This window comes from Herpailurus yagouaroundi, unplaced genomic scaffold, assembly GCF_014898765.1.
Source record: "Herpailurus yagouaroundi ecotype Mexico unplaced genomic scaffold, PumYag 139, whole genome shotgun sequence".
Lineage (NCBI taxonomy): Eukaryota > Metazoa > Chordata > Mammalia > Carnivora > Felidae > Herpailurus > Herpailurus yagouaroundi.
The window spans coordinates 1,563,286-1,577,625 of NW_024412394.1; the positions used below are offsets into that span (position 1 = coordinate 1,563,286).

At 52.3% G+C, this 14,340-nt stretch overlaps 1 protein-coding gene across 2 annotated transcripts in view; it reads left to right on the top strand.

The window, feature by feature from the left end:
* Positions 1-140: 140 nt before the first annotated feature.
* PACSIN1 (protein kinase C and casein kinase substrate in neurons 1) overlaps positions 141-14,340 on the top strand; it is a 54,601-nt gene continuing 40,401 nt past the window's right edge. For both annotated transcript variants that reach the window (XM_040473249.1, XM_040473246.1), the window contains exon 1: positions 141-274. The gene's annotated coding sequence lies outside the window, so the exon portion shown is untranslated. The remainder of the gene's footprint in view (positions 275-14,340) is intronic.

Here is a 14,340-nt window from a genome sequence, read left to right on the forward strand (position 1 = left end):
AAGGCAGCCCCGGCGCGCGCCCACCTCTCTCCAGTGCCCAATCCCCGCGGTCTCAGCCTCTGCGCCCCCCCCCCCCCCGCCTCCTCGTCTCTGACCTTCCTCCTTCCCGCAGCCCCGGCGCGGTCCGGAGAGACGCGGTGGCGGCGGCGGTGGCGGCGGCGGCGGCGGCGCAGCCTCCTCTTCCCCCGGGAAGTCGTCCGGGCTTGAGGCCGGCCCCAGACGCCCCGCTCTGCCCCGTGGCGCCGCCGATGGTGCCGGGCCCTCCTGCCCCCAGGTAGGGGGTCTGGCCCTGGGAGAGAGGGTGCGGAGGGAGGGGGCCAGTTAGGGATGCGGGTCTGCGGTGGGCGCAGAGGCTGATACCTCGGGGATTGGGCACTGGAGAGAGGTGGGCGCGCGCCGGGGCTGCCTTGCAGGCACCGGGGCTCGCGGGCATCACCCAGGCAATGCCAGGATGCCCCTGCGCTCGGCCCCTTGGGAAAGGCAGCTAGCAGCGGAGGCCTTTACCCTGGGGAAAACGCAGGAAATAGGTTCCTGGGGAAGCTGGGACCCAGGCCCGGGGGTTCCGAGTCTCTGGCCTGGGGCGGTGTGGTCCCAGCAGGGCGGGTGGGCTTATGCCAGCTTGGTGCGTAAGCTATTTATGGATCAGAGTGGGCTGGGAGAAACACAGCAGTTGATGCGCCCTATGCCGTGTCTGGTTTACAATTAAAGACATTTTCTTGTGTCTCTCTACCCCTTCCCTCATAGCTGGGATGGGAGTGGGGAGGAGAGAAGGAGGAGATGCTAAGTAGCCTGCAAATACAGCAGAAGCCATGGTCTTTCTGACACTGCTCTCCTCCCTATCCCCCAGGCCACTTGCTGCCGGTTGGAACCCTCTCCCTCTTATTTTTGCCTTAGGAGGGCATGAAAAGATTAAAGAGTCATCAGGGTGTGAGGGGCACAGTGGCAAACCCCAGAGCTTGGCCAGACCCAGCTTCAAGCCCCGGCTGCCCCCTACCCCCACAGCCCAGCTCTGCACCCCACGTGCAGTGACACATGTGGCCGCTTTTCTCTGGGCACAACCATAAATAACCTACATTGCCCTGGCTCTGGCACAGCCGGGGTGCAAACAGAACCGTCAATGATTTTGGAAGTTCTATGCCTTCCAAAGGCCCACCTGACCTTCCCATCACATGCAAATCACCACTCACAAACCACCCCCTCCAGGAAGCTTCGTGATACCCCAGGTGAGATCCTTGCCTCCTGCCCTGCATTCTTCAACCTAGTCTGCCTTGTGGTTTAGTTATTTATGTCTTGTCTGTCACCCTCTGGACCAGAGGTGCCTTCAGGGTAGGAATCTGTTCCATTCACTTCTGCCATTGACCCTGAACCTGACCAGGGCCTGGCACCGAGTAAATGTTTGTAGAATGAGTGAATGAATGAATTTGGACTATGGGAAGTAGCTGGCAACCTGAAGCTGGGGAGTGAGCCTCCTCTGGGGCTTTCCTTCCATCCCCCAGGACTAAGAGCCACCAAAATCAGACAGTCCCATTTAGGCCCTTTCTGGCCCTGCGGCTGATGGATAGTGATGACATTTGGAGATAAACGTCACAGTCCCGATGGCTTCAGAGGGTCTTTTTGGGCCCCTGGTTTGAGTGCCCTGGTCTAATCTAGGCTTGGTAGAAGTCTGGCTTCCCTCAGGCCCCTGGGTTGGCATTTTCTTCCTGGGGTGCTCAGCTCAGACCAGAGGTCTCTGTCTCTGTCTCTGTCTCAGCCTTTGGGAAAGTTCTGGTCAGCTTCAGGGAGTTTGGGCAGTCCCAAGCCAGGCCATCTTCAGCTTCTGGGGTCCTCGTGGCGAGCTCAGAGAAAATCTCCTGATTCCATCGTGTGGAGGAGGAAACCCAGGCCAGAAGAAGAGGCCAGGGGTTCTGAGGTCTATGACGGATATGGACGTGTGCAGAGTTTCTTTCTGGCCCTTGTTGATCCTTTGACAGCCAAGACATCTGCAAGATGTTCTTGTCCTGGACTTGCAGAGGGGGAGACTGAGGCCCAGAGAAGGTCAGCAGCAGAGCCAGGGATGGCACTCAGTTCCTGGCTCCAAGTCCAGTGCTCTCTCCACTGGGCTCCGGGGAGCTGGGGTGAGGCCCCAGACGCAGGTCAGAGTGTGATTTTTCTAGAACCCCAAGGATCCCCCTCCCTGGCTGTCTTGGCTGCTAGTAATGGAGAGGGTAAGGAAGCATGGAGGGGTGCTTCAGGGGTAGGGAGAGGCAAGGGGGGGATGTGTTAGTGCCTGGAAGGGGTTGGCCCTCGGGGGGGGGGGGGGAAGTCTCGAGAAGAGGGTGCAGTAATAACAGTAGAAACTGCCAGCACACAGCATTCGTCGTGTGCCAGGTCCTATTCCAACTATTAACTCATTCAATCCTCACAAAAGCCCAATGAAGTAGGGACGCTATTATCCCCATTTTACAAAAGGGGAGACTGAGGCACAGAGAAGTGATCTGTCCAAGGTCACACAGTCTGAAAGTGGAGGAGCTCGGATTTGAACTTTGGCTCCAGAGTCCATGCTCTTAACCTGTATTCTCTATTGCAAGAGCAAGAGGGCTGTGAAGCTGGCTGCTGGGGGCTTGCTGTCTCCACGGAGATGCAGGTTTCAGGTCCTCAGTGACTAAAGTTCAGGCGCTGTGGGTGGGAGGTGCAAGATTAAGTGTGACTGGGGGTTGCGGCTGCTGAGAATACTAACCAATCTCAAGGAGCAGGAGGGTCACCTTTGTAGGATGCAGAGCTGACCCTGCTCTGCATCCTGCAAATGGACAAAGGGCAATCTCCTAAAACTGGCACCGTTGCCTTCCCCAAGCCTGTGTTTCCTCTTTCTTTTCACCCTCCCTCTGCCCTCCAGCTGCTCTGAACTGCTCTCAGTTCCTCAAATAAGTCATGCTTCTCTCACCTGCAGGCCTGTGCACAGGCTGTTCCCCCCCCCCCCCCCCCCAGAACACTCTCCCTCCTCCTCCCTACACATTTCTTCTCACCCTGGGGTGGCTGAGACTTCTGTTCCTCCCAGAAGTTTCTCTACCTGGGCCTGCTGCTCAGCGCCCCCCTCCCCCATAGCACCCTCCGGGGCATTTGGTTGTTGCCCCGCCTTCTCCCACCCCAAAGGCCATGAAGTCCAAGGGCAGGGTCTGTGTCCTGTTCCCAGTGTCCCCAGTGCCTGGCACCGGATAGCCCTAGCTCCCTTAGGGAATGAGTGAATGTGGCCCCTCATGTCACCAACCTCGGGACACACACAACATTTTTCTTCTCCCCCACAGGAGTTGAGGAAACCACTCATAAATTTGCATATAGCCCCACAGCAGGGATAAGCTGGTGGTAGAAAGCCTTCACTGGTGAAAGGGCCTGTGGACCTGGTGGGACAGGGGAGAGCACTTGGGGTGGGGGAGTTCACCCATTTGGGGGAAGCCTCCCCCCGGGAAACAGGATGAGGGGGCAGGTGGGGGGGGTGGGGAAGGAGTGGGTGTGCCAGGTGGAGGAGGGGTGCTTGATTTGGTTTTACATTTTTCTTAAATTAAAAAAAAAAAAAAGCTTTTATTTTCTTATTCCCAAAATAGTATGTGTTTATTGTGGAAAATGTAGAATGTACTGGAAAGCCAAGCAAACTCCATTAGCCAGCATCAGACCCACCTGATGTAGGCACTTTGTGGCTGGTTTCCAGCCAGGGGGGGGGCAGCAGACTGGGGGCGGGGGGGGGGGGGGACGGGGGCTGGGGGCCAGGCCCGGTACAACGCGAGGGCCCCCCGCCTCACCCCGGGCGGGGGGGGGAGGGGTGTTCCTGAGCCTTGCCCGTGGACACCAGGGAAGGAAGCAGGCAGGATGGGGTGGAGGGAGAAGCGGAGCTCCGATGCAGGTGGCCACGGACAACCTCAGGGACCCACCATGAGCTCTGGAGCTAGAGCGGCCCTTTCGAGCAGAACTTGATGGTCAGGCAGCTAGACCTCAACACCCATCAGGCTCTGGGTGGGGCCCTGGGCTTGCCCTTAGGCGGGTGGTTCTGCAGCAGCGGCAATGAGGGGCTGCTAGCCAAGGGTCATGTGCTGGCATCACCTCCCCCCCCCCCCCCCCCCGGCAGCTGGGACCAGAGACAGAGCTTACCACCAGAAAGGACGGGTGGGAAGGAATCCACAAGGGGAGAAGACCAGCAGGAACCTGGCTCTGAGGGGGTGGAACTCTAACGCCAGGGAGGTCGGTGGGGCCATCTGGGGGGGGGGGGGGAGGGAGAGGCGGGGAGTGTGCCCGTGGGCGTGGCGGAGGGGTGCCTCCCTAGACCTCTTGGGTGGCAGGGCCAGTGGGCTGCCTGATGGCTGGGAGGGCAGAGGAGGCCTCGGGTACTCTTTAAAAATCACTTGATATTGGGGCGCTTGGGTGGCTCAGTCAGTTTGCCGCAACTCTTGATTTCAGCTCAGGTCATGATCTCACAGTTCGTGAGATCGAGCCCCCTGCCGGGCTCTGTGCTGACAGGGTCCTGCTTGGGATTCCGTCTCTCTCTGCCTCTCCCCTGCTCTCCCCAAGTAAATAAATAAACATTAAAAAAATAAAATAAATAAAGTTTAAAAATCACTTCATGTTAAAATGCTGGGGGCAGGAGGTGCTGCAGTAGGCTTACTGGATAAAGTAAATCCAGGATGCCCAGTTACATTTGACCTTCAGAGAAACCACAAATTTGTTTAGTACAAGCGTGCCCTAAATATTGCGTGGAATGCACTCGCACTAGGAATTTTATTTGTTGTTTATCTGGAAGTAAATTTAAGTAGGTGTCTTGCATTTTTAGTTGCTACATCTGGCTACCCTATAGAGGAAATGGAGAGGGGTAAAGAGAAAGAGAGGTGAAGTGTGGGGGGGGGGGTCCTAATTTTCTCTTCTTTTGTACTGTGGACGGGCTCAATCGCTACTTGTTTGAAACTGACGGTTAAAAAGAAATTAAAGTATCCCTCTTTTCGAAATCAACGAGACGGTTTCGAATTTTGTGTCCACAAACTGTTTGTTTACTGCCGAGAGAATAACTCCTCATTTGTGGAGTTTGGTTCTCTGGTGCCGCTCAGAAATACCGGCCGTGCTCTCATTTATTCAGGAGGCACAAAAGGAGATTCGATGATCAAGGGTGGCGTCACTATAATAATGTTAATGCATTCGAGAAATCAAAGTCCTCATCATAATAAAGCTCTTAGGTGGCAGAGAGTGTGGGAAACCGGAAGTCTCACCTCTGCCGGGGAAAATAGGTGGGCCATAGTAATCAAAGCTTTGATCTGGCAGTTTCTCCCCCAGGTGCCCTCGTAGTGGGGTGCAAAGACAGCTGGGTGGAGACGGTCAGTGTGGCAGAGCCATATCAGGAGGGCCGGTGGTGTAGTTAGGACCTCTCCGGCCCATGTGATTTTAGGCAGCTGTTCAGTTCTTCCATTTGGTCAGTGAGTCTCTACTGAGTGCCTCCCGGGTGCCAGCCACTGTTTTAGAGGCTCGGAGATGCTGACCAGAAAGAACAGATGGTCAGCAGGTATGGCAGGTTGAGGCAAGTGACTTTGTAGAATAGCATATTTAGTATGAGTCCGTTAAAAAAATATATACGTGTGTACCTCTGTGTCCACACTGCATAGAAATGTCTGGAAGGCTGTGTACCCCGTCGTTATCAGAGCTTACCTCTGGGGGCAGGTATTAGGAGGCTCAGTGCCAAGCAAGATGGGGAATGTTTCCTTTTTGTTTCAGCCATGCCGTGCTGTTTGCCTTTTCTGACAGCAAATGTCATTACTCATAAAAACATAATTAAAATTATACTTGATGATATCTGGGGTTTTTCTTAGAAGTCTTAAAAAATGAGCGTTTGAATTGCTTTCCCCTTAGTTTGACGGCGTTTGAGTCGGATGCTGCCACTTGGGTTTAAATTTTTGTTTGTGGCTGGTTTTGAACTGGGCCCCTCATGGGACCAGTTTCTCCTGGCCTCCTGGGACCCCTCTTTCTCCTTTCCTTCCTTGCCTTCCTGGGGTGGATGCAACCTGGTGGGATGGGCAAGGGGCTAAGGGAAGTCTGGGTGTCAGGAAGGCAGAAGCATTGCAGAAGCCAAGTCTCCATGAAAGTGGTGTTGGGCACCCACCGTGTGCGTGGTACTGAGGTCTCCTGCGGGGGAGACGAAGGAGGGAGGCCCTGGACAGCAGTGCCAGGGGCCCAAGGGGGCCTGAGGTCCACTGACATGTGCCAGGCACTATTTGCTTCATCGTATTTTTTAACTCATTTAGTTTCCTTAGTAACCTTACAAGGTTATACCCATTTTACAGATGTGGAAACTGAAGTTAAGTGACTCGCCTGAGGTCACCCTGCGAGTAAGTGGCTGAGGCAGGATTCACACCCACGCGGTCTGGATCTAGAGGCTCCGCTCTTGACCTCGACGCCATGGCACCTGTCGTTAGGGAGTGAAGAGGAGGCATGCTCCCGAAGACCATGGAAGGTCTTCTGCGGGAGGTAGATCCGGAAGGAAAAAGCTGGTAGATTCGTAGAGGTGGAAGGTGCCTTCCAGGCAAAGGGACAGCAGGGACAAAGGTGCATAGGCTGGAGAGGTGGGCTGTAGGGGGCTCTGGGGAGGAAGTCAGTGTAGGAACCTGAGGGAGGAAGTGGGAAATGAGGCTGGTGGGGAATATGCCAAATATTTGAAGCCATTGGCCTCATTGGACTTTCTGGGACAGGTGGCCCAGAGCCCCTCAGCTCCCTTCTGTCCCACCTGGGCCCTCCCAGGGCCACCCACCCTGCCCTTGGCCTGCCTCAGTCCAACCTTGACCAACCACTGGAGAAGAGAGACAGCTGAGGGAGGGCAGGAGCATGGGCTGGGGGCGGGGGGGGGGGGGGGGGGGGGCGACAGGGTGAGGTCCTGGCCCTTATACTGACTCATGCAGGGGCCTTGGGCCATTCAACACCTTGCCTTGGGACTCAGTTTCCTCTTCTGTTCTTTACATTTTGAACTTTTTATTATGGGAAAATATAAGCATTTACAAAAGTAGAGAGAATAGTATCCCGAACCACCACGTACCCGTTGCTCAGCTACAACTCCTATCAATTGATGGCCAGTCTTGTTCCGTTTCTGCCCCCTGTTCTCCTTTTCCCCTAGTAATTCAGACTGGGTGGGATCACTCCAAGGCATCAGTTCATTACAAATATACCAAGATGTATCTCTAAGTGATAAAGACTTTTCCCAACATAAGCACAGTACCATTATTATACCTAAGAAGAAACTTTCCTTTCCTTTATGTTGTCACATATCCATGGAGTATTCATGTTCCCAGTTATTGCAGACCTTTCTTTCTTTCTTTCTTTCTTTCTTTCTTTCTTTCTTTCTTTCTTTCTTTCTTCCTTTCTTTTTCTTTCCTTCTTTCTTTCTTTTTCTTTCTTTCTTTCTTCTTTCTTTTTCTCTTTCTTTCTTCCTTTCTTTCTCTCTTTCTTTCTTTCTTTCTTTTTCTTTTTATGGCTTACTTGACTCAAGATCCAAATAAGATTTACATATTGTTATTGGTTGATGTGTTAGTCCCTTTTTTTCCCCTTTAAAAAAATGTTTATTTATTGTTTAGAGAGAGAGTTGGGGAGGGGCAGAGAGAGAACGAGAGAGAGAGAGAATCTCAAGCAGGTTCTGCACTGTGAACACAGAGCCCAATGCAGGGCTCAAACTCACGAACCGTGAGATCATGACCTGAGCCGAAATCAAGAGTCAGACGCTTGGCCGGCTGGGCCATCCAGGCACCCCTGTCTCAGTCTCTTTGAGTCCATAGGTTCCCTCTCCATCTTTTCCTTCATCCTTGGCAATTTATCTGTAGGAGAAACCAGGTTATTTGTCCCCTGGAATTTCCCGCAGCCGGATTTTGTTGGTTGTATCTCCGTGGTGTGGATTAACATGTTCCTCTGTCCCCTCTGTAAATTGGGTAGTTGGATTCATCTGTCTTCTGACTCCCCTTCATGTTCTGTTCAGTAAGCCCTCCTGACTCTACCTTCATGATGCCCAGAGTCTGACCACTTCTCACCATGTTGTCCATTGCCGCCCTCCCTTCTGAACCGCCACTGTGGCTTTCCTGGATTATTGCAGCAGCCTCTGCCTGGTCTCCCTTGCCTCTCTCCTTGCCCTAGCAGCCAAAGAGACCCTTTCAAAACCTCAGTCAGATCATGTCCCTCCTCTGCTCAAAACTTCAATGACTCCCTCTTATTTGGAATAAAACCCAAAGTCCTATAAAAAGTCCTATAACAGTCTACAAGGCCCTGCATGGCTTGCTGCTCACTACTGCTGACCTCATCTCATGCCACTCACTCCTACCTCACTGGGCTCCCCGCCGGTTTTGGATGTATCAGATATCCTCCTGCCTCAGGGCCTTTGCACTGCTGTTCCCTGTGCCTGGCTGCAGAGGTCAGCATGGCTTCTGATGTTTCACATCTCTGCCCTCGTCACCTCCTCAGAGAGGCCTTCCCAGAGCATCTCAGCTAAAGTAGCTGCCATTATTGTCCACCCTCTGCCCCCTGCTTTCGTTGCCTTCATAGCACTTACCCGTCCCTGATGTTACGATGTTGTTGGTTTCCTGTCTGTCTCCCCTGCCTCCCTGGGAGCTCGTGAGGGCAGGGCAGCATGACTGCCCGCAGAGCAGACCTCCTCTTCCCCTTACATGATTCTTGGTCAGCTCCTCTCTTTTCAGCATTTCCTGGAAAATAAAACAATGCTTCAGGGTTTACAAAATACTTCCTGTCCTAGGTCAGATGCGGGAAGCATAGGGAAGCATAATCGGAGACAGGGATTCCCGGGCAAGTGATTTATTGCAGGCAGCTCACAGAAGGGCGGGAGGGAGCCTGCAGAGTGCTCGAGAGGGGTGCAGCAAGTGCCAGGGGTGGGGTCGTCCTGCCTTGAGGCAAGCAAGGAGCCAGGCCACTGTGTACCCCCTTACCGGGCAGTCATTGGCTGCTCCCCGGGGGAGGGCATGACCTCTTGGGCATCTCGGGTGAGGAGGCGGCTCACCCAGAAGCCTCGGCCAACTCTCCGAGGGGGGGCAGCGGTCTAGGGCATCGTGCACACCTCCTCCGTTTTCATACCCATTTGCTGCTCCCCGTCCGGCCATCAGCTGTGAGGGAGGGATCTATTAGTGGCCATTATTCCTGTTTGATAGATGAGGAAGTCAAGGTCCTGGGGGGGTGGGATCGTGGAATGACTTGCCTGGGATGGCACAGCCAAGAAGGGACAGACCTGGGATTGGAGCTCAGATTCTTCCAGGGGACCCTCTGACTGGCTGGTTAACGTCTTAGTGGCTGCTGGTTCCTAGTTGTCCTCTCACACGTCCGTTCAGCGAGCAGGTATCCAGTGCCGTGTGCCCTACTGAACCGGCTGCTCGCCATTCAGTGACGAGAACCCCCTCTCCTGTTGTCCGCACCCTGCTGACCCCCGAGGAGCCCTGAGCCCCAGCCTCTGCAATGACAACATGGACAACACGCGGTGCCCGTTGAGCACTTCCTGTGTGCTGGGCACTGTGCTAGGCTCTGTGTGTGCATTCACACACCGCAGGATCACAGCACCCATTTCAGATGGGCAAGCTGAGGCTGCAGAGGGGCCTCAGGCTTCGGGCCAGGGTCCCTAGCGAATGCGTGATAGAGCTGGGACTCCAACAGGGTCTGAACGCAACTCTCACTCCCACCTCCCCTCCCCCAGCTCCACCCACAGCGGGATATCTGGTGTCACCTCTATCAGGAGCTCCATCGGACACCAGGCTGTTCCCCTTGCCTGCTCCCCAAGTGTTGGGTGACCAGCTGCCATCTCACCTGCCCCACTTGGCTGGGCCCCAGACGAGCACTTCTGAGGGGAGGTCTCCCCGACCCTACAGGGCCTAGGGTTCCTCCATCTGCCCTGCATTGCCTCCCAGCCCCTTTGTCACCGTCCCGACTGGCCGGGTGGGCCCTTGGGCCAGTCCCAGCTGGCCTGGGCATTGAGGGCCCCTCCCCCTCCTACCAGCTGGCCTGATAAGCTGCAAAGCTGGCTTGGCCTGGGTGCCCCTGGACAGGACTGGGAGTGGGGCGACAAATCACAGCAGGCTTCTTTACGCCTTACCACCCCCCCACACAGGGTCAAGGCGAGCCCAATAGGGAGAAACTGAGTCAATGCCTGAGGGATGTTAAGGGTGGAGAGCCCCCCACGCTGCCTTGGTGATGTGGGTCTGTGAGGCAGTAGGATGGCGTGGGTGCCCCAACCTGCATCAGCTCCAGATCCTTGAGACCCCTGTTCCCCCTAGGACCCTTTTTCTACCCCATCCCCAAGCCGCTCTGAAACATTGTTCAGCTGAGCTGGGCGCTGGAGGCCAGGCTCTGTCCCAAGCCTCAGGCCTAGAGGCTCCCTCCCGGGGCTGCGCCAAGGAGAGGCCTGTGGCCCCCTTGGCAGAGCTCCAGGCATATTTGTGCAAATTCTGGACATGAAATAGCATGCAAAGCACATGCAAATTAGCCTGTCACCCAGTTGGTGTAGCCAGTGGAGCCGTTTCTCTGCTCCCAGTGTGGCCTGCATGGCTGGAGAGCTATGGTCTGCAGGCAGGTGAGGTGCCCCCCACAGCAGCTGGAGGGGTGCAGGGGAGGTGAGAGCCCCCAGAGCCATGGCCACCCCACCTTTACTGCAAGTTAACATCTGATTTCTGTCACATTTTCCTCCTCACCAGATGGTGATTTTCTAATTTGATCATTTTGTTTGCATAAGCTAGACTTCTGTAAAGAACGTTGCCTCTTCGTTTATTTCGTTCTTCTGAAATATAGTGTGTTTAGCAGGATAAAGGCTTGATTCTTTCCCTTTGTTGATCAGTTATAAAGACAACGAGTTCATGTTCTGGCAACCTCCAAAGGAGACCAGTGAGTATTTTTCCCATTTTAAAATATAAAAGTGTATAAAACAGGTTATACAGGGGTGCCTGGGTGGCACAGTCGGTTAAGCATCCGACTTCAGCCAGGTCACGATCTCACAGTCCGTGAGTTCGAGCCCCACGTCGGGCTCTGGGCTGATGGCTCAGAGCCTGGAGCCTGTTTCCGATTCTGTGTCTCCCTCTCTCTCTGCCCCTCCCCCGTTCATCCTCTGTCTCTCTCTGTCCCAAAAATAAATTAAAAAAAGTTGAAAAAAGAAAAAACAAAAAAACAAAACAAAACAAAAAAACCAGGTTATACATTTTAACAGATCAGTACAAAGCCGGGGCGCCTGGGTGGCTCAGTTGGTTGACTGTTTGACTTTGGCTCAGGTCACGATCTCATGGTTCGTGAGTTCGAGCCCCGCGTTGGGCTCTGGGCTGACAGCTTGGAACCTGGAGCCTGCTTTAGATTCTGTGTCTCCCTCTCTCTCTGCCCCTCCCCCACTTGTATTCTGTCCCCAAAATAAATAAACGCTAAAAAATTAAAAATAACAAAAGTGAATTTTAATTAACGGAATTATTATTCTTTCATGGCTGTTTTTTTTTTCAAGTAGCATTTTCTTTTTACCATGCATCTAGAGTGTTCTTTGTAGTAGTAATTATTTCATTTTTCTTTCTTGTATAGTGTTCCAATATGTGAACAGACGGTGATTTAATTCTCCAGGCTAGTGTTTACACGCATCCGGGTTGTTTCTGATATGTGGCTATGGTGAAAAATGCCACTCGGAGCATTCTTCTTTTTTTTTTTTTTCTTTTTTTAATGTTTGTTCACTCTTGAAAAAGAGAGAGAGAGAGAGTGCAAGCAGGGAAGGGGCAGAAAGAGAGGAAGACACAGAAAGAGAGGAAGACACAGTCTCAGCATAATGCCTAAGTTGTCCCATCTTTGGCCAGTGGGATGCCTCTGGCATCCTTTTCACACAAAACACACTGTGTTTAGAAGTGTCCTTGCTTTCTGGAATGAAGATGTTCTAGTCTCTGCAGAGCTGCAATCAGCCATTTCTTTGAAGAGCTGTGGGGTATAGATACATATTTTTAAAATTGAGATATAATTCCATATCTATCCAATTTTATCCCTTTTAAAATGTATAATCCGGTGGCTTTTAGCACATTCACAAAGTTGTGCCACGTCACCACTATCTAATTCCAGAACATTTCCATCACTCCAGAAAGGAACCCCATACCCTCGAGCCAATTACTTCTCAGTTCCCCTCCCTCAAGCTCCTGGCAGCCACCAGTCTCCTCCCTGTCCCTATAAACTTAATTTTCCTGGATATCCAGTAAGTGGACTCCTTTTTTTTAAAATATTTTTATTTATTTTTTGAGAGAGCAGAGTATTAGCGGGGGAGGGGCAGAGAGAGAGGGACAGAGGATCCAAAGCAGGCTCTGCGTTGACAGGCTGACAGAGCCCCCAGAACTCACGAACTGTGAGATCATGACCTGTGCCAAAGTCAGATGCTCAACCAACTGAGCCCCCCGGGCGCCCCTGGTAAGTGGACTGCTACAAGACTTTTCTGATTGGCTGCTTTCATGTAGCGTAATGTGGTTCAGGGTCACCGGCGTCATAGTACAGAGCTGCTTCATTCCTTCTTATGACTGAATAATATTCCATCGCGTGGATACACACGTTTTATTGATAAATTAACGGACTTTAATCCATCAATCCATTGATGCATTAATGGACATTTGAGTTGTAATGGCTTTTGGTTGTAATGGACTTTTGGTTGTAACGAGTAATGCTTCTGTGAGCATTTACGTATAAGTTTTTGTGTGGACATATGCTTTCGTCTTTCTTGGATATGTACCCGGGGTCACATGATAAATCGACCTTTAAGTTTTTGAGGAAACTACCAAGCTGTTTCTCAGACTGTGCTGATTTACGTTTCCACCAGCAGTGTGTGAAAGTTCCAGTTCCTCCTCATCCTCACCAGTGCTTTTTATCATCCGTCTTTTTGGTCATGGCCACCCTAGCGGGTGTGAAGTGGCATCTTATTGAGGTCTCGATGGGCATTTTCCTAATGATTATTGATGTTGAGCATCTTTTCATGTGCTCATTGGCCTTTTGTATATCTTCTTTGGGGAGATGTCTTCTCATATCCTTTCCCATTTTGCCATTGGGTACTTTGTTTTTTCATTGATGAGTTTTAGAGTTCTTGATATATTCTAGATACTAGACTCATAGCAGATATATGATTTGCCAACATGTTTTTCCCATTTCCGAGAGTTGTCTTTTCTCTGCGGGTCCATTTATTTTATTTTATTTTTTTTTTTAATTTTTTTTTTAACGTTTATTTATTTTTGAGACAGAGAGAGACAGAGCATGAACGGGGGAGGGGCAGAGAGAGAGGGAGACACAGAATCTGAAACAGGCTCCAGGCTCTGAGCTGTCAGCACAGAGCCCGATGCGGGGCTCGAACTCACGGATCGCGAGATCGTGACCTGAGCCAAAGTCGGACGCCCAACCGACTGAGCCCCCCAGGCGCCCCTCTGCAGGTCCATTTAATGAGGAATGACCATTAGAGTCTCAGCCTGGGTGTTAGAGGCTTTATGCTTTATGAATTCTAGAAACCCACCAAAGAACCCACCCATAGCCTCAGAAGCTTTGGGCAGTAGGGCCTTCGGCTATAAGGACCAGCCTTGCCCGATCCCTTCATTTCTCAGGGATACTGAGAGGCAGAGAGGGGAGGTGGCTGCCTGGGGGCCCCCAGCTGCTGTGCGGCTGTGGGGCACCAGAGTCAGGTCCCCAGTTTAGTTCCCATTACTGCTCTTGGAGTCCCTGCCCGGCCACATCCCCCAAACCTCCCAGCCTCAAGCATTCCCTTTACTTCAGTGCCCCCCAGCTCTGCTTTATTGCTCTCAGCCTCTCTTCCTTCCAGGAGAAGCTCGTCCTCCTGGGATGAGCTCCTATGGCCCCAGGGGGTGGGAGGTTGCATTGTACAATGCATTGGATGCATTGTCAGTGGTCAAATTTGGGAAAAACCAGGTACACCCAAGGTAAAGAGTCTCCTTTACGCAGGACTCATCCGTGCCTTTAACCTACTATTTTTTTTTTTTTAATGTTTGTTTATTTTTGAAGGAGAGAGAGACAGAGTGTGGATGGGGGAAGGGCAGAGACAGAGGGAGACACAGAATCTGAAACAGGCTCCAGGCTCTGAGCTGTCAGCACAGAGCCTAACACAGGGCTGGAACCCACGAACCATGAAATCATGACCTGAGCCGAAGTCAGATGCTTAACTGGCTGAGCCACCCAGCCGCCCCAACCTATTGTTGTTTATTTTGAATGTCACTTGTCAAAACTTAGAAGTAACCAAGATGTCCTATAAGAAGTGAATGTGGAAATAAGCTGGTATGCCCAGACAATGGAATATTAATCAGGACTCAAAAGAAATGAGCTATCAAGCCCATGAAAGACATGGAGGAACCTGAGAGACAT